Consider the following 23,187-nt stretch of genomic DNA (forward strand, 5'->3'; position numbering starts at 1 on the left):
TTCTCTTAAATTTAGACTATACTAATTCAGAATTCTGAAAACTCAGATAAGGGATGGCCTATATTTACCTTTTCGATATGAAAAATATTTCCCAGGCAAATTAATAATGCATTCAAATGATGGGTGATGCAGTTTGGGCATTTTAAACACTTTATAAACCCCTTAACGGCCTTCAAACTCCTTATATTTACTATAAATGTCATTTTTATTATACAATAACATATAGTAGAAAAATAATACTAATACAAACTCAAAAAAAGAGGAAAGGAAGGCAAGAGGGAAGAAAGAGGGAAAAGACAATCTAGCAAAATCACTTTTTTTTTTTTGAGACAGGATCTCACTGTGTTGCCCAGTCTGGAGTGCTATGGCACCACAGTAGCTCATAGTGGCCTCGATCGCCTAGGCTCAAATGAGCCTCTCACCTCAGCCTCCTGAGTAGCTGGGACTACAGACATGTGCCACCACACTGAGCTAATTTTTTTATTTTTAGTAAAGAAGAGGTCTTGCTATGTGGCCCAGACTGGTCCTGAACTACTGAGCTCAAGCAATCCTCCTGGCCTCCCAAAGTGCTGGGATCTGGCCTGCAAAACCACCATTAAAACAGTAACTTTATTTTTTGTTGTATGTCTTTTCAAACTTCTTTTCAATATCTAGACATACATTAAACTTTTAAGTCAAAATGAGAACATACTATACACATATTCCACTTTAAGGAATATTCTTAATATGAGTTCACTGGAATTGCTTACTGATGAATATTCCTGACTGAGCATTTCAAAGCTCATTAAAATCTCAATCTTTCTGGCTCCCTCTGGTGGCAACTAAGAGAAGCTATTTTTTTTCTTCAATTCAGTTTGAAAAAAATTAAGGTGGCACCACTCAGAAGCACTAACTTATCATTACTAAAAACATCTTTAAGAACCTATCTGAATATGGAATTTGTCCAGAAAGAAAAAAATGGACAATTTTTGAGTGAATTTCTATTAACCAACAGGGATTTGACATCAGAAAAACCTGGACAGAGTTCCTGACTTGACATTTGTTTGCTAGTTGACCTTGATCAAGTTACTTAGTCCCCCTGAGCGTCAGTTTCCTCATTTTAAAAATAATGCTAATAAAAACCACTTCATTTGTTATTAGAGTTAGGGTTAATATATGTGTACTCTGAAAATGCTCCACAGTACTGACACAGAAAAACAGTAAACAGCAGGTGCAGCGGCTCACGCCTGTAATCCTAAACTTTGGAAGGCCTAGAATGGAGGGTCGCTGGAGCTCAGGCATTTGAGACCAGCCTGGGCAACACAGTAGACTTTGTCTTCACAAAAAATTAGCCAGGCGTGGTGGTACACATCGGTAGTCCCAGCTACTCAGGGATACTCTTATAATAGACTTATTGTTCTTAAGACCAAAGTCCTTAATGACGTCTAAGATCCTCCATGGTCTCGCCCCTCCTTACCTCTAAAGTATAATCTTGAAATGGGTACTTTCCCTCTAGCCTCCAATCTCTTTTCATAGCGAAGTTCTTCAAAATTACCAAGTTCCCTCACAGAGTACCAAGGTACAGTGCTACTCCCTTTGTGCTTCTTAATCCTAACTCATTTTTCAGATCTCATCTCAACTTTTTCCTTTTTTTTTTTTTTTGAGATGGAGTCTCGCTCTGTCGCCCAGGCTGGAGTGCAGTGGCGTGATCTCGGCTCACTGCAAGTTCCGCCTCCCAGGTTCACGCCATTCTCCTGCCTCAGCCTCCCGGGTAGCTGGGACTACAGGTGCCCTCCACCACACCCGGCTAATTTTTTGTATTTTTAGTAGAGACGGGGTTTCATCGTGTTGGCCTGGGTGGTCTCGATCTCCTGACCTCATGATCCACCCGCCTCGGCCTCCCAAAGTGCTGGGATTACAGGCGTGAGCCACCACACCCGGCCTTGAACTTTTTCAAAGAAACTTCCTCTGACTCCCCAGATTTTGTCAGGACCTCCCTGTTATATATTCTGGTATATCTCTACTTCGTACACTTATTACATAGAGCTGTAGCTTTATATTTTAAGTGTGTTAGCTTTCTAATCCTGTCTCCCCCCACTTTTCTGTCTACAAATTTCTCAAGAGCAAGGAGTACATGTTCGAGCTTAGCACTCTATTTGTCTACATAGAGTAGGCACTTAAGTATCTGTTGAGCAACTGAATAAACTGAAATTAACAAATACTGCAATTAAAGAATTCTTTCTAAACCTACTTCACATAAAAGATGGTCATGGAAATGTAAAATAATATTCCAAATACTATGCTCCATATTTCTTCTCAGGCTATCTAGTGTTCATAAAGGCTGATAGAAAATAATACTCAGAAATATATTTAACCCATACTCACAGAAAAAGTTACACCCTTCAGAGAAGAAACTTTAAGAGCACAGAACCTAAATATATAGATAGTCCTTTAAACATCTCAGTTTTAATTTTTTTTCAAATTTTAGTACATATGTGGTTTGCTTTCTGTAGCAAATATCTAACTGAAAATGTGTCTGAAAATGGAGTGTTTTTAACTGTACTACACAGTTTTACTTTTCAAGGAAAACTGGTGAATGAACTAGTACAGCTAACAATCACTCGCTAAAAGGTGTGCTTCATGGCTTCCTTGGAAGGTATGCACTGAACTATTTTAAACCAAGGCACACTTATAATTGCCTCAAAGAGTGTGACCTTTTTATAGATTAAACTCTTTCTCTATATAGTAGGCATCCCCAAGCACATAGTAAATTTTCATCCCAAATGGCTTTGTTCTCTATTCATCTGCACCAAGCCAGAAAAAAAAAGATATCTAGAAATCCCCAACCAAAGAAAGTTACAAAGTTTGCAATACTCTTGCCCAGAAGTTTGAGACCAGCCTCAGCAACATAGCAAGACTCTGTCTCTACCAAAAAAAAAAAAAAAAAAAAAAAAAAAAAAATTTAACTAGCCAGGTATGGTGGCAAGCACCTTGTAGTCCTAGCTACACCAGAGGCTAAGTTGGGAGGATCACTTAAGCAAAGAAGGTTATGGCTGCAGTGAGCCATCACCATGCTGCTGCACTCTAGCCTGGGCAACACAGCAAGATCTCAAAAAAAAAAAAATCTTCGTTTGATGGAATATTTGATAGATTTATCTGATAGATTTTTGGTAAATCCTATGACTCCAAAACAGCAATTATTTTTCCCCAAAAGCTGCATAATGATATAAAAAATCTAAAAATTAATTTCTTCCCCTGTTAGGTTAAAGGAAAATAGAGTTTAAAATATAGCTCATATTTATAATAGAATAAAATCCTTGAGGATCATCTTGTCCAGGAAAAGTAAATATTGGTACTATATGTGGCCTCCCTCCCATGGTGAATATGGATAAATCAAGCTTAGCACTCTTTCCTCTGACCAAGAATGTCCACAGACCTCCCAGGTTCTTTAGGATATGGCACTACTCAGTAATATAAGAAAAGCATAGTCATTTTAATTGTCAGAGGGAACATTTGCCATCAATGGTTGTGAAAGGAAGTAGCCAATACTTTAGGAAAACTTCCCTTCTCCCTGTCTGAAAAGAAAATCTTTCAACTTTCACAGTGTCCTTCTAACCTTAAGGAGGACCTCTCACGGTGGATCTCTTAATTCTCCAGTCTCTAGGAAGGCAGATAGAACTGTGATCTTATTAATAATATGTTTCCTATGTTATCATTGAACCAAAAAATAAAAACCAAGAGTGGGGATACAAATGTACCTGAGTGAAAGTAGAGGTATATTAAGAAGGAAGGTTTTCAAGAATTCTGGCACTGGCCATGCAGAAACAATCCAAGGAAGATGAAGGCGACACCAAGTCATCAAGATAACTTTGCTAGAAGAAAGAACCTGAAATGTACCCAACACATAGAAATGATAAACACTGAGGTGATGGATACCCTAAATATCCTGACTTGATCATTACCCACTCCATGAATGTAACAAAATTTCACAGGTACCCCATAAATATATACAAATATAATGTATCCAAATAAATAAATAAATAAATAAATAAAAATAGGATGACTTTAAACATCTGAATCTTATTCATTCCCACTGTTCTGCTTGCATCTTCTCTAAGCAAGCTTCCGACAAACTTGCTTTCCTACAGGAAGTGACTGGATGGAAGTATCCAGCCCCTCAACCAGCTATTTAGTTCTCATTATACATTAATAAAATGATTTAATACATCAGTGAACTTTCAGGGTAACTCAGCACCCCCAAATCCAATCAAGATTGAGTTTCTGCTTAAATAAGCCTAAGGTAAATTTACCAAGATGACAAAAGGCCTTCACCTGGCAACAAAGGATTGGCTCTTCCCCAACAAAACTTCTCAAACTTTTACAAGATGTATATCTGAGCAGCATGGAGGAAACTGTTTAAAAAAAAATGTAAACAGCACTGATTTTCTCATTAGCTTAGAATTAGAAGCATATTCTTTGCTATTCGTGTATAAAACTAAATCTCTCTAAAATACAGATCTTAAAAATATGTATTCACGACTTTCTCCACTTATTTTCATTTCATTTGGCTTTACTTTTTCTTCTGAAATAGAAATAAGATCACAAAGCTCAGCATCCTGAAAAGGTTTTAAGATCACATGTTAAGAAATAAACACTCAGAAAACTAATGAAAGGGAATAGCCGAAAAATTAACAGCTATGGGATGTGGTATTAGAGAAGACATTTTTTCTTTATATGTTCGGTACCTTCTAAATTTTCTACAATAAATATTGTTCTGTTCAGCCTCCTTTATTTGGAAGGAACAAGTACCCGTCCAATTTATTTGTGATTTATCACAAAGTTATACAAAGAATCACAAAGGAAATCTCACAGAAAATAATGGGAACCACAACTGAGCTGAGCCCTATAAAGTCAGGAGCTGGAGGGTGGCCTGGGAGTCAATTCTGTTCTGGGAATCTCAAGCAGAGGATGAGTGGTGATGTGGCCAGTGCTCAGCCATGCACGCTGCTCAGAGCTCTAATCCACATGCTCTTCCACTCTCACTATCAGCTGGAAACATTCTTTTTTGCCTCCATCTTAAACTCTAAATTCCTTTCATTTTAAGTATAAGGCTGTAGTATAAGAAGGTTAGAAAAACATGCAGTTTTTTCTTAAGGGTTAAATTTAATGCTTTTTAGATTATATAAGGAATACATAATCACAGCTTTTAAAAAGATCCAACAGTATAAAGAAGGGTATATAAAAAGGAAAACCTCCTTCCGCCCATTCCTCTTCCCTGGCATATTTTGGGGAGAAGAGAAAGTAATCTATGACAGAAAAATTTATAATTAATGCATGTTTCCAAAAATCACAAAAATATTATTTAATAAACCACAATATCCTATAACTTTTTTCTCATTTTATTAAATTAAAAATTGCTGTATAACCAGAAAATAATCAAAAAGCAAAAATAGTTCACTTTAAAATTACTTGATACTGCATACTGCATAAAAAATAAGAAGCACTTTAAAATTGATTGGTTCTATTTTAAATAGACATTTTTATTAACTTTACTGTCCATGGAGTAGATATGTTTACATTAACAACCTATTTATAAATTATATAAAATGCCTCATCATTGTAGAAATATTTCAATTCCTATTAAACTTTTTATTTGTCTCGTTCAGGTTTAATTGGTTAAAATTAAAATAATTGTGAAACTGTTCTCAAAAACTAAAAACACCAAATAAACATAAGGCAGTGATGTTTAATGTATTAATTACTAAATATCTTAAACTGTTCTAGAACTTCTACTTAATATAGCCAGTAATCAGTGGTTTTCAAACCTTTCTAATTTTAAAAATTTTCTTAAAAGCCTTGAAATGAAGAAAGAAAGAAGGGTGGCTCTGTTTGAAAGTAGGGCCTCTTCACTGCCTATATTCTTTCCCTGAACCACCTAAGGCTCTTCACAGAGCAGCTCAAAGTGTAGTAGACAAACCGTTTTCATCAAAATAACCTGGTGCATAACACTAACCAAACTAACCAAAACAGCATTGATACTGGTACAAAAACAGACACACAGACTAATGGGGAACAGAAGATAGAACCCAGAAATAAAGCCACACTCCTATAAACATCTGATCTTTGACAAGGCTGACAAAAATAAGCAACAGGGAAAGGACTTCCTATTCATTAAATACTACTGGGATAACTGGCTAGCCATATGTAGAAGAATGAAACTAGACCCCTACCTTTCACCATGTACAAAAATGAACTCAAGATGGATTAAAGACTTAAATGTAAGATCTAAAACTATAAAAATCATAGAAGAGGCCAGGCGCAGCGGCTCACGCCTGTAATCCCAGCACTTTGGGAGGCCAAGGCAGGCAGATCACCTGAGATCGGGAGTTCGAGACCAGCCTGACCAACATGGAGAAACCCCATCTCTACTAAAAATACAAAATTAGCCAGGCATGGTGGTGCATGCCTGTAACCCCAGCTACTCAGGAGGCTGAGGCAGGAGAATCCCTTGAACCCAGGAGGCGGAGGTTGCGGTGAGCCGAGATTGCACCACTGCACTCCAGCCTGGGAAACAAGAGCGAAACCCCATCTCAAAAAAAAAAAAAAAAAAACATAGAAAAAAAACCTAGGAAATACCATTCTGGAAATCAGCCTCGGCAAAACATTTACAACTAAGTCCTCAAAGGCAACTGCAAAGAAAGCGAAAATTGAAAAGTGGGACCTAATTAAGCTAAAGAGCTTCCACACAGTAAAATAAACTCAAGAGAGTAAACACACAACCTACAGAACAGGAGAAAATAGTCACAAACTATGTATCCAACAAAGGTTTAATATACTAAATCTATATGTAACTTAATGCAACAAGCAAAAAACAAATAACCCTATTAAAAAGTGGGCAGAGAACATGAACCGACACCTCTCAAAAGAACACATACAAGTGGCCACCAAGCATATGAAAAAATGCTCAGCAACACTAATCAGAGAAATGCAAATCAAAAACTGCAATGAGTTACCATCTCACACCAATCAGAATGGCTATTATTATAAAGTTAAAAAATAACAGATATTGGTAAGGCTATGGAGAAAAGGTAATTCATATATACTGCTGGTGGGAATGTAAATTAGTTCAGCCACTGTGGAAAGCAGTTTGGAGATTTCTCAAAGAACTGAAAATAGAACTACCATTCAACCCAGCAATCCCATTACTGGGTATATACTCAAAGGAAAATAAATCGTTCCACCCAAAAGACACCATACTTGTATGTTCACTGCAGCACTATTCACAATAGCAAAAACATGGAAGCAACTTAGGTCCCATCAAGAGTGGACTGGAAAAAGAAAATGTGGTACATATATACCATGGAATACTACTTAGCCATAAAAAAAGAATGAAACCATGTCTTTGCTGCAGCTTGGATGCAATCAGAGGCCACTATCCCACGCAAATTAATGCAGAAACAGAAAACCAAATCCCACATGTTCCTGCTTACCAGTGGGAACTAAACACTGAGTACACATGGACATAAAGATGGGAACAAAAGACACTAGAGGGCAGACAGAGGGATGGGGGGAAGGGCTGAAAAACTGCATACTGGGTACTATGCTCAATACCTGGGTGACAAGATCAATCATACCACAAACCTCGGCAACACACAATACACCCAAGTAACAAACATGCATATGTACCCCTGAATCTAAAAGTTGAATTTTTTAATGCAGATTCATAAACAAACACCATTCTAAATCTAAATCCATCTCTAAAAGTGTTGTCTAGGAATATATCTGAGAACCTAACATTCCTAAACCCCTTAAATATAGGAAACTATTTTAAAGAGTCTGAAGAATTGATGTTTACTCTCAATTAAAAAAAAAATCACCACTAACCAAACTGGGATTATACTAATAGTCCTCCAGCTTGCTTCTTTTTACATATTTTGACATCTTGGCATGTCACATATATGTAAATATGGACAATTTGCACATTCCAAATAATAATTTACAATTTCCTACAACTAGAGAAAACAATGTATTTTTGTTTGTTTGTTTTTGAGACAGGGTCTTGCTCTGTCACCCAAGCTGGAGCAGTGGTGCAATCATGACTCTCTGCAGCCTCGACCTCCCAGGCTCAAGCGATCCTCCCACTGCAGCCTCCCAAGTAGCTAGGACTACAGGTGTAAGACACCAAGCCCAGCTAATTTTTTAATTTTCTGTAGAGACAGGGTCTTGTTATGTTGCCAAGGCTGGTCTCAAACTCCTGTGCTCAAGTGATCCTCCCACCTCAGCCTCCCAAAGTGTTGCGATTACAGATGCAAGCCACTGTGCCCAGCTGAAAACAAAGATTTTTAAAAAAGAAATGAATAACAAAGGTTTTTTTTATACTTTTGTAATTTCAAGATCTTTTAATTGATTTTCGAACTTAATGTTGGGATTATAATAGTAATATTATACTGATAGATGTCTTTAAGGGAAACACCTCTGGTGTGGAAACTGAAAGTTAATGGCCAGATTTCTAAATGGGTTTAATTTTCATGTTTTAGAAATAGTAACACTTAAAAACAAGTTTGAATGTTTCACATCATATTTTACATCAGTCAAGTAGCTGTATATAAAGAATAATTTGAATTTGGCACAAGTAAGTAGTTTCCATACTTCTTAGCATGCTTCAAGTATTTACGTTTATAGTCAGATTCTTTATAGCAAACTACTCTAAAAATTATATTTTATTATACTACACAATTGGGATAAAATATGTTATACTGATTTTAATAGAATGCTTAAGTATTCAACATGCTTTTTTTGGGGGGTGGGATGGAGTCTCACTCTGCGGCCCAGGCTAGAGTACAGCTGCGCGATCTTGGCTCACTCTAACCTGCACCTCCCAGGTTCAAGCAATTTTCCTGCCTCAGCCTCCCGAATAGCAGGGATTACAAGCACTCACCACCACGCCCGGCTATTTTTTATATATATATTTTTAGTAGAGAGGGGCTTTCACCATGTTGGCCAGGCTGGTCTCGAACTCCTGACCTCAAATGATTTGCCCACCTCAGCCTCCCAAAGTGCTGGGTACAGGCGTGAGCCACTGCACCCAGCCTCAACCTGGTTTTAAATAATATTTTCTGTATTTGAGAAATTATGGAACTTAAAGTTCAACAACTTTATCATTTTAATGTAAGCCTGCAGTCATCTATATTGACGTGTTTATTCTAATTGTAGTAAATAAATGCTTATACTTGTAAGCTCTTGGCTGATGGTGACAGAGCTCATGACCTTTGCTTATGGCAGGGCTTGGCATTTTATGTAACCGGAGTTTCAGTTTACTAGTTATCAAATGCTAACTCAGGACACTCTTTGGTTATAAAAGGTATGAGGGTGTCTCGTATCCATCCTATTATTTTTTTGAATTTCAAGGATATTGAAAATGTTTAATAATGAGCAGATCTGAGATCCAAAACAGTTATAATGCTTTAAAACCATTACTGTTCTGAGCTGATAACTTAATTTGAATAGGTGGCCATCGGGGCTGAGTGTTTGAAACCAAATGTCTTAGGAAATTTCTGTCCCTTTTAAGTGTAACAGTACCCTACTTGGGAACTATTCCTGTATTCTCAACAGATTAAAGAGTGGGCAACTTCATCCGTAGTATTATAAATGTGTACATTAAAGAATAAAAGATTGTGTTGTTTTTCTTGAAGTCTAAGTCTTAAATTTTATATTAAATTCTAACAAGTTTTATTCAGTTCTAAATTTGCACAGTATTTTTTCCATATTTAAAAACTTGGCTGGGCACAGTGGCTCAGGCCTGTAATTCCAGCACTTTGGGAGACCATGGTAGGTGGATCACCTGAGGTCAGGAGTTCAAGACCAGCCTGGTCAACACAGTGAAACCCCATCTCTATTAAAAATACAAAAAATTAGCCAGGCATGGTGTCGGGCACCTGTAGCCCCAGCTACTCGGAAGGCTGAGGCAGGAGAATCGCTTGAACCAAGGAGGCAGAGGCTGCAGTGAGCTGAGATCGCGCCACTGTACTTTAACCTGGGTGGAAGAGTGAAACTCCATCTCAAAAACTAAAATAAAATAAAATAAAATAAAAACACTTGTTAGTCTATTTGCTTATATTCATACAATATAACTATTGCTATATATAAGACATTTGGATTTTTTGAATGTCATCTGTACCTCAAGCATAGCCTTTTACTTCAAGTAGAAGTGAAGCATCAGCCACAGTACTTACACAGACACCAAACCACATTTCCAGGCCCACTCTACAATTCAATAATTTGCTTGCTTAGACTTTTCCAATAATAGAGACAACACAGCCTTACACATTTTTGCAACTTGTGATTCCCTCCCTACATCTTTCCGGGACTTCCCATTAATGTTTTGAGGGGAAGATGAATTTTTAAATAGACCCATAAGTATATTATTTTTTAAAAACCAATTTTTCTATTTTATTATTTCTTAAGTAAAAGACTATAGAAAAAGGCAAAAGAACATTTTTTAAATATCCTGGAATAAACTTCATTTATATTAATCAGTAAAAATCAGAATTACAATCACTTATTTTTCTTCCGGTTTCTGCATCCTGGACTATTATAATAATCTATTAATTGGTCTCCCTGCTTCTGCTTGTACCCTTGCCTCCCCCTACAGTTTATTCTCCACACAGTTGTCAGAATATTCTTTTAGACCATGTCAGATCATGTTACTCCTTTGTTTTAAAACCCTCCAGTAGTCAGTATTCTTGCCATAAATGTTTAACCTAAACCTAATAACTAGTAAGTAATCAAACCCAAATTGTAGGAAGTTCTTTTAAAACAAAACAAAACACACCTGGCCTGGATTATTTAGATTGGCATTCAAACACAATCCAAAATCTTCACCTATACATGATCCAGACCCCTAAGAGATCACTGACAATAATCTCCTTCTACTTTCTCCCTCTTGCTCACTTTAATTTTCATGGCTTTAAAACATGGTTTTAAAACATGAAGACAAATAAAATCTCATCTCGGGATCTTTTAACATGCTATTCCCTCTATCTGGAATTATTATTTATTAGAGGAAAAAGCAGAAACATTTATCCAAAAAAAAGTATTCTATGTCTATTGCTGCAAAACTGAAACAGTGATTTAAAATAGCTATGATTTATTATTGCTCATGACTCTGCAGGTCAACTGAGCAGTTCTGCTGGGCTGGGCCAGGTATAGTAATCTCGGCTGGTTCATCTCATGCATTCATGCTTGTGTCTACAGTCAACTAGTAAACAGGTTGGAGGTTAGATGGCCCAGCATGGGCTTGTTCCCAAGAAAGAATGGAAACCTGAAAGACTTTTTGAGATGCAGGTTCAACATCACTTCTAACACATTCTATTATTCAAAGCAAGTCATGAATCCAACCCATATTCAAGAGGTAGGGAAACAAAGTCACATTGCAAAGACTATGGATCCAGGCAAGGGTAGAGAAATAGGGCCATTTTGTAATCAATCTACCATCTCTTAAGAGGACTATTTTAAAACAGTGGTTCATCTAAGATGGGAGAAAATGAAATGCACAAAGGATAAAAACTATACTTTATAAATCCTATAAGGCAGGGTTTCTCAATCTTGGCACTACTGACATTTTGGGCCAGGTAATTCTTTATTGTGAAGAGGTTGTCCTGCACATTGTAGGATGTGCAGCAATATCCATGGCACCTCCCTACTAGATACTAGCAATACTCCTCAAGCTTAACAACCAAAAACATCTCCAGACATTGCCAAATGTCTCTTAAGGAACAAAATCACCCCTAGTTGAGAACCACTGTTATAAAGGGATGAATAAAGGGATGAATTAAGGGAAAGACAACTCGGTCTTACAAACTGGCTTTATATTGGCAAGAATATAATTGCTTTAAAAGGCTGTTAAAATGATTCTAAAGTGCAAACTTTATTTACAGGCATGTATGATATATACCAAATTTTCAATAGCTGACATATTAAAAATTCAAAGTTTTATTGACAATTCCTAGGCCACTCTCAATTCATATAATTTAATAAAAAACATTACCATACTCTTGAAGTCAATATAAAAGAAGATAATGGTGTCAGATGTTAAACTAAATTAATACTCCTGGCTCTAGATTTTGATATGTGGTGTATATATAAGCCCCAGATTGCAATAAACAGAGTTGTTTCTCTCTAACTGCCAAATATAAAATTCTGTCTTACAACTCTATCTCATCTCCAACCCTTCTCTTCCCAGTTCATGCATGACCCTGGCAATTTGCCTCCCAAATCCACTTCTCATTCTTATCATCAATAACAAATGTAAAACACAGCACAGAAAACTGCTGTAAAAAACAACAGCAGTAGAAAGTATTAATTTTTTAGTAAGTACAACAAATCAAAATATACCTTAGAGAACTTTTTTAAGTCAAAAAGTTAGAAAACCTAGAGTAAAAAGCAACCAAGAAATATTTGTTAATCTAAATTGTTTCCACAATACTTATGTTGTTATGAAACTCTATATATAAATCAAACTACTTTAAATACATAATACTGTGAATCTTATAATATTGTAAATTGTAATCTTGTAATTTGTGAATATTATAAACCAAATATTCTCTAACATGTGCAAATCTGTGATAGCACTGGCCAAGTAAAGTCATATATACAAGAACCAATTTAAAAACTTTCTTTTGGGCCAGGCACAGTGGCTCACACCTGTAATCCCAGAACTTTGGGAGGCCAAGGTGGGAGGATCACTTGAGCCCAGGAATTCGAGATCAGCCTAGGCAACGAAATGAGGCCTTGTCTCTATTAAAAAAAAAAAAAAATTCAATCTATCAATCAAAAAATCAGCTGGGCATGCTGGTGTGCACCTGTGGTCCCAGCTACACGGGAGGCTGAGGCAGGAGGATCGTTTGAGCCCAGGAGGTCAAGGCTACAGTGAGCCATGTTTCCTGCCACTGCACTCCAGCCTGGGTGACAAAGCAAGACCCTGTCTCAAAAAAAAAAAAAAAAAGCCCTTCATTATGGAGTTTTAGGGCAAAAATAATAGTTTCTCCCTTAGAGAAAATAAAATGGGGTAACTTGCTAACACAGTAATACACAAAAGAGCTGGGCTGGCCGGGCGTGGTGGCTCACATCTGTAATCCCAGCACTTTAGGAGGCCCAGGCGGGCAGATCACAAAGTCAGGAGTTTGAGACCACCTGGCCAACATGGTGAAACCCCGTCTCTACCAGAAGTACAAAAATTAGCCAGGCGTGGTGGTGGGCACCTGTAGCCCCAGCTACTCAGGAGGCTGAGGCAGGAGAATCGCTTGAACCTGGGAGGCAGAGGTTGCAGTGAGCCAAGATCACACCACTGCACTGCAGCCTGGGCAAAAGTGCTCAAAAAAATAAAAATAAAAATAAAATAAAATAAAAATAAAAAGGGGGGGCTGGGCTGAGAGTAGGGAGAGGAAAGTGCCTACGGTGCAAAATATATAAGGAGGGACTCACTGTCAAGGCCAGGCAATAAGCCAAAATGTGAGGCAAGAGCCTGCTGTTCTCACTTCACCTCCAGTCCAGCAGGAACTGCACTTAACAGCAGGCAAATAACACAGCAGGCTGATTTCTGCACTCCCAAGGTCTGTCCTGTACTAAGCCTCACCACTTACATCTTACTCTTCACTATCTCTGTGTCCCTTCAAAGAACCACAAGGCCTATCTACATGTGCTAGATCAAACAGGGATCTGGGGCATGTGCTGATTCCCTGTTTGATACATGTGCTAGTACCAAACAAGGAACTGGGGAGCCCAGCAGAAAGAAAGGGTCATCAACAAGCATACAACTGGGATACTTGCCAAAGTTTTGAAACTATGAAGGTGGAAAAGAGGGGCATTCCAGGAAGTTTCCAAAACTCTGTCCTTTATAAAGTTGGCTTTGTGTTTAAAAGTAGTTTCTAATTTAAGCATGTGTATTCACAATTTCAATGAAAATGTTAATCATTTTTTTCTAATTATTGCTATTTAACTGAATCAATGTTATTACCCATGAACAATGAAAAGCAATAGTATACTATGTGATTAAAACGTTAGTTTTAATAAGTCAGTAAATGCAAAAATGACTACAGAATAGGGTTTCATCCTCACAATGCAAAAGTATTCCTTCACTACTTTTGGTCCTCTTTCAGGAGTATCTTCAATACTAGCAGTTAGAAGCAACCACAAGAAATTTCACCTTACAGGTTAGAATGAACAACAAAAACCTACCTGATAGCCTCCATGCATTAAATGAGATAATTTGTCCTAGGATACACACAAACACACCACCACACCCAAAAGTGTTTACAATGGATCATAAGTGTAGTTCCTTCCTCTTTTGTGACTCACCCTTTTCCAGGATGTCAAAACAGTTCAACAGCAGGAATGTAATTAGATATGAGCAATTAGAAAACTTGCTGATCTATTTTCTCAATGTGCATACAAAAAAAGTTCTGATTAATACAGCCTAACTTACAGAACTCCCTGCAATACGGTTCTTTCATTAAGGCTAAATTACTTAACATGATTATAAGTAATAATAGGCACAAATCCTTTCACATCTTCATTTTAAAGGCCATACATAACATAAGCAACTTGAAACCCATCTTTCCAACTGCCACTTCTACTACCTCCACACATAATCTATTTTCAAAAGCTATTTCCTCAGCAAACTAGTCAACTGGTGAGTGTCAAGGAATGTAGGATTTTTAGTTTATTACCTACAGGTTTTAAATAACATTTATCTTACTGACATATTTAGTAATTACATAAAATTAAGGAAAACACGTTTTTCACATCTAACACTTGACAGCAAGAGTCTTTTAGGTACATGAATTTGCATGTTCCCAGTAATAAATTCCCAAATAAAATTAAGTTCTTAGTTTTACATAAATGTTTATTATAAGTTGCATTAATATATTTTAATTATAAAAAGGAGTATCATAACCAAAAAATGAAAAATAAAAAACATTTCATAATTCTACCATAACTCCATAACTATGATCTTTGTATATCCCCTGCAGGTCTTTTCCCATGTGAATGTTTCATATGACTATTATCAGGTTGTACCTATAATTTTTATTTTGTTTTTTTCACTCATGAGATTTCCATTTCTTCCATAGCATTTATTCACATGGTTGCCAAGTGGCCTTGCATATCAATTTTCTATCGCCATATAACAAACCACTACCAACTTAGAGGCTAAAAAAACAACATTTATTTAAAATTTTTCAGTTCTGTAGGTCAGAAGTTTAGGTGGAGCTGACTGGGTTCTCTGCTTGGGGTCTGATCTCTCAAGGCCAAAATCAAGGTGCCAGCCAGGCTGGGTTCTTGTCTGGAAAAGAATCTGCTTACAGGCTCGTTTGGTTGTTGGCAGAATTCAGTTCCCTTAAGGTATAGGACTGAGGTCCCCGTTTCTGATGGGTTGTTAACCACAAGCCTCTCTTAGTTCAAGACCTCTCACATTTCTTCTCACATGGCCCCGTCCATCTTCAAGCCAGCAACAGGAAAAGTCCTTCTCATCTTTCAAATTGCTCTGACTTGCAGTTCTGCTTTGAGCCAGAGAAAACTTTATGTTTTTAAAACAGCACATGTAATTAGAATAGGCACACCTAGGTCTCCTTTTTAAACTAAAGTCAAATGATTAGTAACTTAATTACATCTGCAAAATGTCATTTGCTATGTAACATAATATAATCATGGGCATATTTCCTCATCATATTCAAAGTCCTGGGGATTCAGGTGGAAAATTAAGGCCATTTTTAAAATTCTGCTTACCACATCTCTGGATGTGTATTTTTCACTGCGCGTTGCAGTCAAAAAGCTTAAAGAGCATCTAGCCACTGGACTAGAAAACTTTAAGGTCACTTCCAGTCCTAAAATTCTAAAAATCTAACATGTAAAGCTATTTTTTTAATTGGAAAGGAAAAACAATTATGCAAATTTCAAAGTTAGTTAAATCAAAAAGGGTGCTGAAGATTTTCTTTTCCTAGTTTAAAATAAAAAGGATATGTTTTAACAAAATTGTCATTTTGGGAGGGCCAATTTCTAGTCCCAGTAAGAGGCTGAACATCTAGAGAAGAATACAGCATGAAAGTGAAAATAAAAGTTGGTGCCAAATCATAATGCCTAGAAAAGCCAAAAGCAAAAGACTCTGAACCAGTGGCAATTTCCACACTACAAAACTCCAGTTTCATTTTAAGTATAAAGATTAGAAAAGGTAAATAGGCCAAATGAAAAACTAGGTCATAAACAGACTGTTCCACCCAAGGTTCATTAACAAAAACTAGGACGGCAGGGCACGGTGGCTCACGCCTGTAATTCTAGCACTTTGGGAGGCCGAGACGGGTGGATCACGAGGTCAGCAGATCGAGACCATCCTGGCTAACACGGTGAAACCCCGTCTCTACTACAAATACAAAAAAAGTAGCCAGGCACAGTGGCGGGCGCCTGTAGTCCCAGCTACTGGAGAGGCTGAGGCAGGAGAATGAATGGCGTGAACCCGGGAGGCGGAGTTTGCAGTGAGTTGAGATTACGCCACTGCATTCCAGCCTGGGCGACAGAGCAAGACTCTGTCTCAAAAAAAAGAAAAGAAAAAAAGAAAAACTAGGATGAATGATACAAACCTTAGGCTGTTGGGTCTCTTAACATACAGGGATCCAGCTGACTGCCTTTGGTATAAGACAGTCCCCATCCCTACCACATAAATCTAGCGGAAGGAAGGAGGGAGGGAGAGAAAAAAGTACCTCACATATACCCGATGCCTCATAAATATTTGTTGAGTAAAGTTATAAGATAATAGACTATAAACTTATTAGCCTTCAGAAACTTCACCTCCCTAGCCAAAGAGAACTATTTCTAAATTTCAGCTATTAATGGAATAAAAGCTACCTATACCAAGCAAGGCTGACACTGAATCAAAGGTAAGACAGTCTGCAAGAGGGCTGGATAATGGTCCTCAGGGGTGACAGAAGAAAATGGGAGCAGGCAGTGTTAAGACCAAAAAACAGTCTTAACAAATATTAGTAGAATTGAATTTTGCTGAAATTTTTAGCTTCAAAGTAATTACAACTTATATAATGGCAAATATACAAGTAGATACAGTGTCCTCAACAGAATTCCCAAGACTTGTTCTCAGCAAAATTAGTCAGGATTCTGCCTACTGGTATTAACCAGTAGAAAGAACACTTTGATAGCTATGAGTGATACCATAGAATGAGAACCTCATAACAGCCATACAGAGAATACTAACCATAGCTCCAACTCTCCATCAAATACACAAGTGTAATGTTTTCCATAGCTTACAAAACACTCTTAAGTCTAGAGTTCTCATTCATTGCTCTACTCTATAATAAAAATTTACTGGGGAAAAATATGTATTTTGACCTAGGAATACAACTTACAAGGGATGTGAAGGACCTCTTCAAGGAGAACTACAAACCACTGCTGAAGGAAATAAGAGAGGACACAAACAGGCCAGGTGCAGTGGCTCACACCTGTAATCCCAGCACTTTGGGACGCCGAGGCAGGCGGACCATGAGGTCAGGAGATCAAGACCATCCTAGCTAACATGGTGAAACCCCTTCTTTACTAAAAAAAAAATACAAAAAATTAGCCGGGCGTGGTGGTGGGCACCTGTAGTCCCAGCTACTTGGGAGGCTGAGGCAGGAGAGTGGCGTGAACCCGGGAGGCGGAGCTTGCAGTGAGCCGAGATCGTGCGTGCCACTGCACTCCAGCCTGGGCAGCAAGACTCTGTCTCAAAAAAGAAAAAGGGAAAGAAAAAAAAAGAGAGGACATAAACAAATGGAAAAACATTAGTCATACACAGGAAGAATCAATATCATGAAAATAGCCATACAGTCCAAAGTAATTTACAGATTCAATGCTAGTCCCATGAAGCTACCACTGACTTTCTTCATAGAATTAGAAAAAACTACTTTAAATTTCATATGGAACCAAAAAAGAGCCTACATTGCCAAGACAATCCTAAGCAAAAAGAACAAAGCTGCAGCCATCATGCTACCTGACTTCAAACTATAACATAAGGCTACAGTAACCAAAATAGCACGGTACTGGTACCAAAACAGGTATATAGACCAATGGAACAGAACAGAGGCCTCTGAAATAACACCACACATCTACAACCATCTGATCTTTGACAAACCTGACAAAAACAGGCAGTGGGAAAGGATTCCCTACTTAATAAATGGTGTTGGGAAAACTGGCTAGCCATATGTGGCAAACTGGCTAGCCATATGCAAAAAACTGAAACTGGACCCCTTCCTTACAACTTATACAAAAATTAAATCAAGATGAATAAAAGATTTAAACGTAAGACCTAAAACCATAAAAACCCTAGAAGAGAATCTAAGCAATACCATTCAAGATATAGGCATGGGAAAAGACTTCATGACTAAAACACCAAAAGCAATGGCAACAAAAGCCAAAACTGACAAATGGGATCTAATTAAACTAAAGAGCTTCTACACAGCAAAAGAAACTATCATCAGAGTGAACAGGCAACATACAGAATGGGAGAAAATTTTTGCAATCTATCCATCTGACAAAGGGCTAATATCCAGAATCTACAAGGAACTTAAACAAATTTACAAGAAAAAAACAAACAACCCCATCAAAAAGTGGGCAAAGGGTAAGAACAGACACTTTTCAAAAGAAGACATTTATGCAGCCATCAAACATCTGAAAAAAAAGCTCATCATCACTGGTCATTAGAGAAATGCAAATCAAAACCACAATGAGATACCATCTCATGACAGTTAGAATGGCAATCATTAAAAAGTCAGGAAACCAAACAGATGCTGGAGAGGACATGGAGAAATAGGAATGCTTTTACACTGTTGGTGGGAGTGTAAATTAGTTCAACCATTGTGGAAGAGAGTGTGGCAATTCCTCAAGGATCTAGAACTAGAAATACCATTTGACCCATCAATCCCATTACTGAGTATATACCCAAATGATTATAAATCATTCCACTATAAAGACACATGCACACATATGTTTACTGCAGCACTATTCACAATAGCAAAGACTTGGTACCAACCCAAATGCCCATCAATTTTAGGCTGGATAAAGAAAATGTGGCACATATTCACCATGGAATACTATGCAGCCATAAAAAAGAATGAGTTCATGTCCTTCACAGGGACATGGATGAAGCTAGAAACCATCATTCTCAGCAAAGTAACACAAGAACAGAAAACCAAACACCACATGTTCTCACTCATAAGTAGGAGTTGAACAATGAGAACATATGGGCACAGGGAGGGGAACATCATACACTGGGGCCTGTCAGGGGGTGGCAGGCAAGGGGAAGGCTAGCATTAGGAGAAACACTTAATGTAGATGATGGGTTGATGTGTGCAGCAAACCACTATGCACATGTATACCTGTGTAACAAATCTGTATGTTCTGCACATGTATCCCAGAACTTAAAGTATAATTTTCAAAAAAAATGTATTTTGTCACCTTTACACTGTTCCATCTCACTTGTGCTGTATTCAGCTATTCAACTCAAAATTACTTTGTGCAGAAACGAATGGTGTTTGTTTTTTCGGTTTTTTTTTTTTTTTTTTTTAGATGGAGTCTTGCTCTGCTGCCAGGCTGGAGTGCAGTGGCGTTATCTTGGCTCACTACAACCTCCGCCTCCCAGGTTCAAGCAATTCCCCCGCCTCAGCCTCCCTTTTAGGGGTTATTTTTGGGAGACAAGGTCTTGCTCTATTGCCCAGGCTGGAGTACACTGTCATGATCATGGCTCACTTCAGCCTCAACCTCCTAAACTCAAGGGATTCTCCTGCCTCAGCCTCCCAAGTAGCGGGGACTACAAATGTGCACCACCACACCTGGCTAATTTTTTTTAAGATGGGGTACATTTCCATTTATATTGTTCTAAAGCTTTCAAATATTTCCATTCTTCCTAGTAGCTACAATCTCTGGTAGGGTAGAAAAGCAAGTGGTATTGGCCCCATCTTGTAAGAGAAATAATTGAAACTTATTGAGATAAAGTGATTAGACCAAAGTTTTTCAGTAGCAGTGCCTGGACTGAAACCAAAATTTTCTGACATCCTGTCATCCTTGATCTTTCTGCCTATTGAATATCTCTACTTAAATAGTATTGACACTAAAATGAAAGATGACATTTTTTAAATTGCATCAAATTTCTTTTTATTTATATAGAAAAAAATAAAATAGAATAATTTATGTCCCAGAGAAACACTAATCTTATCTTAAAAATCTGACTGAAATAATATATTCTTAAATACAAGTCCAGGTGATTCAGTTTAGAGAAAATGAATTCTCTAATTCATATAATTCTCAAATATTCACGAATATATGCTGAATTTTTTGTTTACGCTTTTTATGCAACCTAGTGCCTGGCATAGTACTGTATGTATACACCTACACCAAGCTAGGCTGACACTGGACCCAAGGTGGGGCAGTCTGCAAGGGGGCTGGATAATGGTCCTCAAGAGTGACAGAAGAAAATGGGGGCAATTTAAATGGCTTAATATTTAATTAAGAACTTCAATAAATTTCAATTCTTAGCTGTAAAGAAAAGTCAAAAAAAAATTCAACCCACAAACAGGAAAGTATTTACTTAGCAGCAGAATACAGAAATTGAGCATCTCTCTAAGTGTAGTCTATACACCACTATGCACGTGACCCTCCTGCTGGCACAAGGACAAACATGGGTGACACAGTCTTCTGGCAGTTCCTTCTACAGTTCCAGAGTGTTCTGCATCAGTCTGCAGCAGGGACAGATGCAGCAGTGAAGCCTGGGGCATGAAGTTAGAAATTAAAAAGGAATAAAAGCCCAACAGAAGCCAGCTCCAAAGCTCCGGTACTTGGCTCACCCTAATGACAGGACAAATTTATAGAGTGCAGGTCCTTGCATACAGCCTGCAGTCACATGCCTGCACACCAACATTCTCTTCCTACCTGCCCCTACCCCTCTCTTTCCCTGTTCATTCTACCCCTCCCTTTCCCTGTTCATTCCCTAGAGATGCTCATCATAGAAATGCTCTCTGTAGCTCAGAGGAACACTAGGCTCCGACTTCATACACTGTCCTGCATACAGTTTCCTTTCTAAATAAATGTACTGATATTTAAGTGTTTATAAGTGAGATATTTAAAAGAATATTCCAATTATTAATAGCACCAGTATTTCATGGATGTGACAAAAAATCAAGATAATGCCTTAATATTAATGAAGTTTGTAAAAAAAATTATTTCTTCCAGCTCTGCTTCATCTTCACAAGTCCTATTACCCTTAAGTTTCCTCTTAAAACTAACTTTAAAAGTTAGTTTCAAATATCACTCCTATTGTAGATACATGCTATAGTATTTAATGGTAAAATATCATTCTACAACTTCCTTCCAAATGGTTCAGTGAAAGATATGAGTGAGTGTGCATTTATTATGCTTTTATTATACATATATAGAGTGAATGCACCAAAATGTTAACTTTCGGATCTAAGTAGCATGCAGGTGGATCCTAGTTCATTGTGCTATTCTTTCAAATGTTATGTATGTTTCAATTTTTTCATAACAAAAAGTTGGAGAAAACAGGGCCGGGCGCGGTGGCTCACGCCTGTAATCCCAGCACTTTGGGAGGCTGAGGTGGGCGGATCACCAGGTCAGGAGATCAAGACCATCCTGGCTAATATGGTGAAACCCCGTCTCTACTAAAAATACAAAAAATTAGCCGGGCGCGGTGGCGGGCGCCTGTAGTCCCAGCTACTTGGGAGGCTGAGGCAGGAGAATGACGTGAACCCGGGAGGCGGAGTTTGCAATGAGCCGAGATCACGCCACCGCACTCTGGCCTGGGTGATAAGCAAGACTCCGTCTCAAAAAAACAAAAACAAAAAATTAGCCAGGCGTAGTGGTGGGCACCTGTAGTCCCAGCTACTCAGGAGGCTGAGGCAGGAGAATGGCGTGAACCCAGGAGGCGGAGCTTGCAGTGAGCAGAGATCGCACCACTGCACTCCAGCCTGGGCGACAGCGCAAGACTCCGTCTCAAAAAAAAAAAAAAAAAAAAAGTTGGAGAAAATAAATTAGCTACCTGCTAAAAATCTGTGCTTATAAAGATTATTAGCATAGTAAGTTAAACTTTCAAGGGTATTTATCAAACATCATCATCAGAACATTGAGCTATTCACCCGAACTGAATATAAATATGTGCACTTCAAAAAAAATAAAATAAAAACACTAAATTGCTAACATACAGGAAGATATGGACAGTGCTCTCTCTCTCCCTCTTACAGCGTAATTACCATTCAATCAGGGACTGAACAGTGCATCAAACCCAGGACATTTGGAAATCACAAGGGGCTAGCAGGCTGGGTTTCTGACCACGTGTCTGTTGACTGTGACTTTGTAAGTCACAACTTCTTCAGGGTTTCAGGTGGCCTGTGTTTCTCCAACTTGGGCCCTCCTCTCCATCCCTTCCAGCATTGTAATGATGCAGGCCCTCACTAATTCTTGCCTATAATATTTCAGCAGCTTCATAACCAATCCACCTGTCTCCAGGCTAGACCCTCTCAAATCCATCCTCAACAGAGCTACCACAGTAATCCATCCAAAACACGTTTGATTTTGGAATTTCCCACTTCTGGAACCACAGGAAAAAGTCCCAACAACTCTTGAAAATGGCCATTTTTAAAGCTATTCCAAGATCTATCCCCAAACCTCCTCTACTTCCTACTTCCCACCCAATCCCCTTGCTATTGTTCTAGGATCCTCCCTTGCTATTTTTCTAGTATCCAATTTCCCCCTCACCCAGCTCTGAGCTCCGTGATATTTCCTCTTCTCTATGCCTTTGCTCTTGTTGTTAACTCTGAAAGAAATTTAACCTTTCCTAGATCACTCCTATCCACTTCTTTCAAATCTCAAGAAGCTCACCCTGGCCAGGTGCGGTGGCTCACTCCTATAATCCCAACACTTCAAGAGGCTGAGATGGGAGGATCGCTTGAGCCCTCAGGCATTCGAGACCAGCCTGGGCAACACAGTGAGACCCCTGTCTCTACAAAAAATAAACAAAATTAGTCAGGCATGGTGGCGTATGCCTGTAGTCCCAGCTACTCACTTGCTGCAATGAGTCAAGACTGTGCCACTGCACTCTAGTCTGAGTGACAGAGCAAGGTCCGGTCTCAAAAAAAAAGGTCACCCTGCAGATTGGTGTCTCAG

General features: G+C 38.2%; 1 protein-coding gene across 4 annotated transcripts in view; it reads right to left on the reverse strand.

Moving 5' to 3' along the window:
• Nucleotides 1-23,187, reverse strand: part of UACA (uveal autoantigen with coiled-coil domains and ankyrin repeats) — a 102,139-nt gene that overhangs the window by 65,092 nt on the left and 13,860 nt on the right. The gene's annotated exons all lie outside the window — the stretch shown is intronic.

This window comes from Pan troglodytes, chromosome 16 (assembly GCF_028858775.2).
Source record: "Pan troglodytes isolate AG18354 chromosome 16, NHGRI_mPanTro3-v2.0_pri, whole genome shotgun sequence".
In the NCBI taxonomy this organism is placed as follows: domain Eukaryota; kingdom Metazoa; phylum Chordata; class Mammalia; order Primates; family Hominidae; genus Pan; species Pan troglodytes.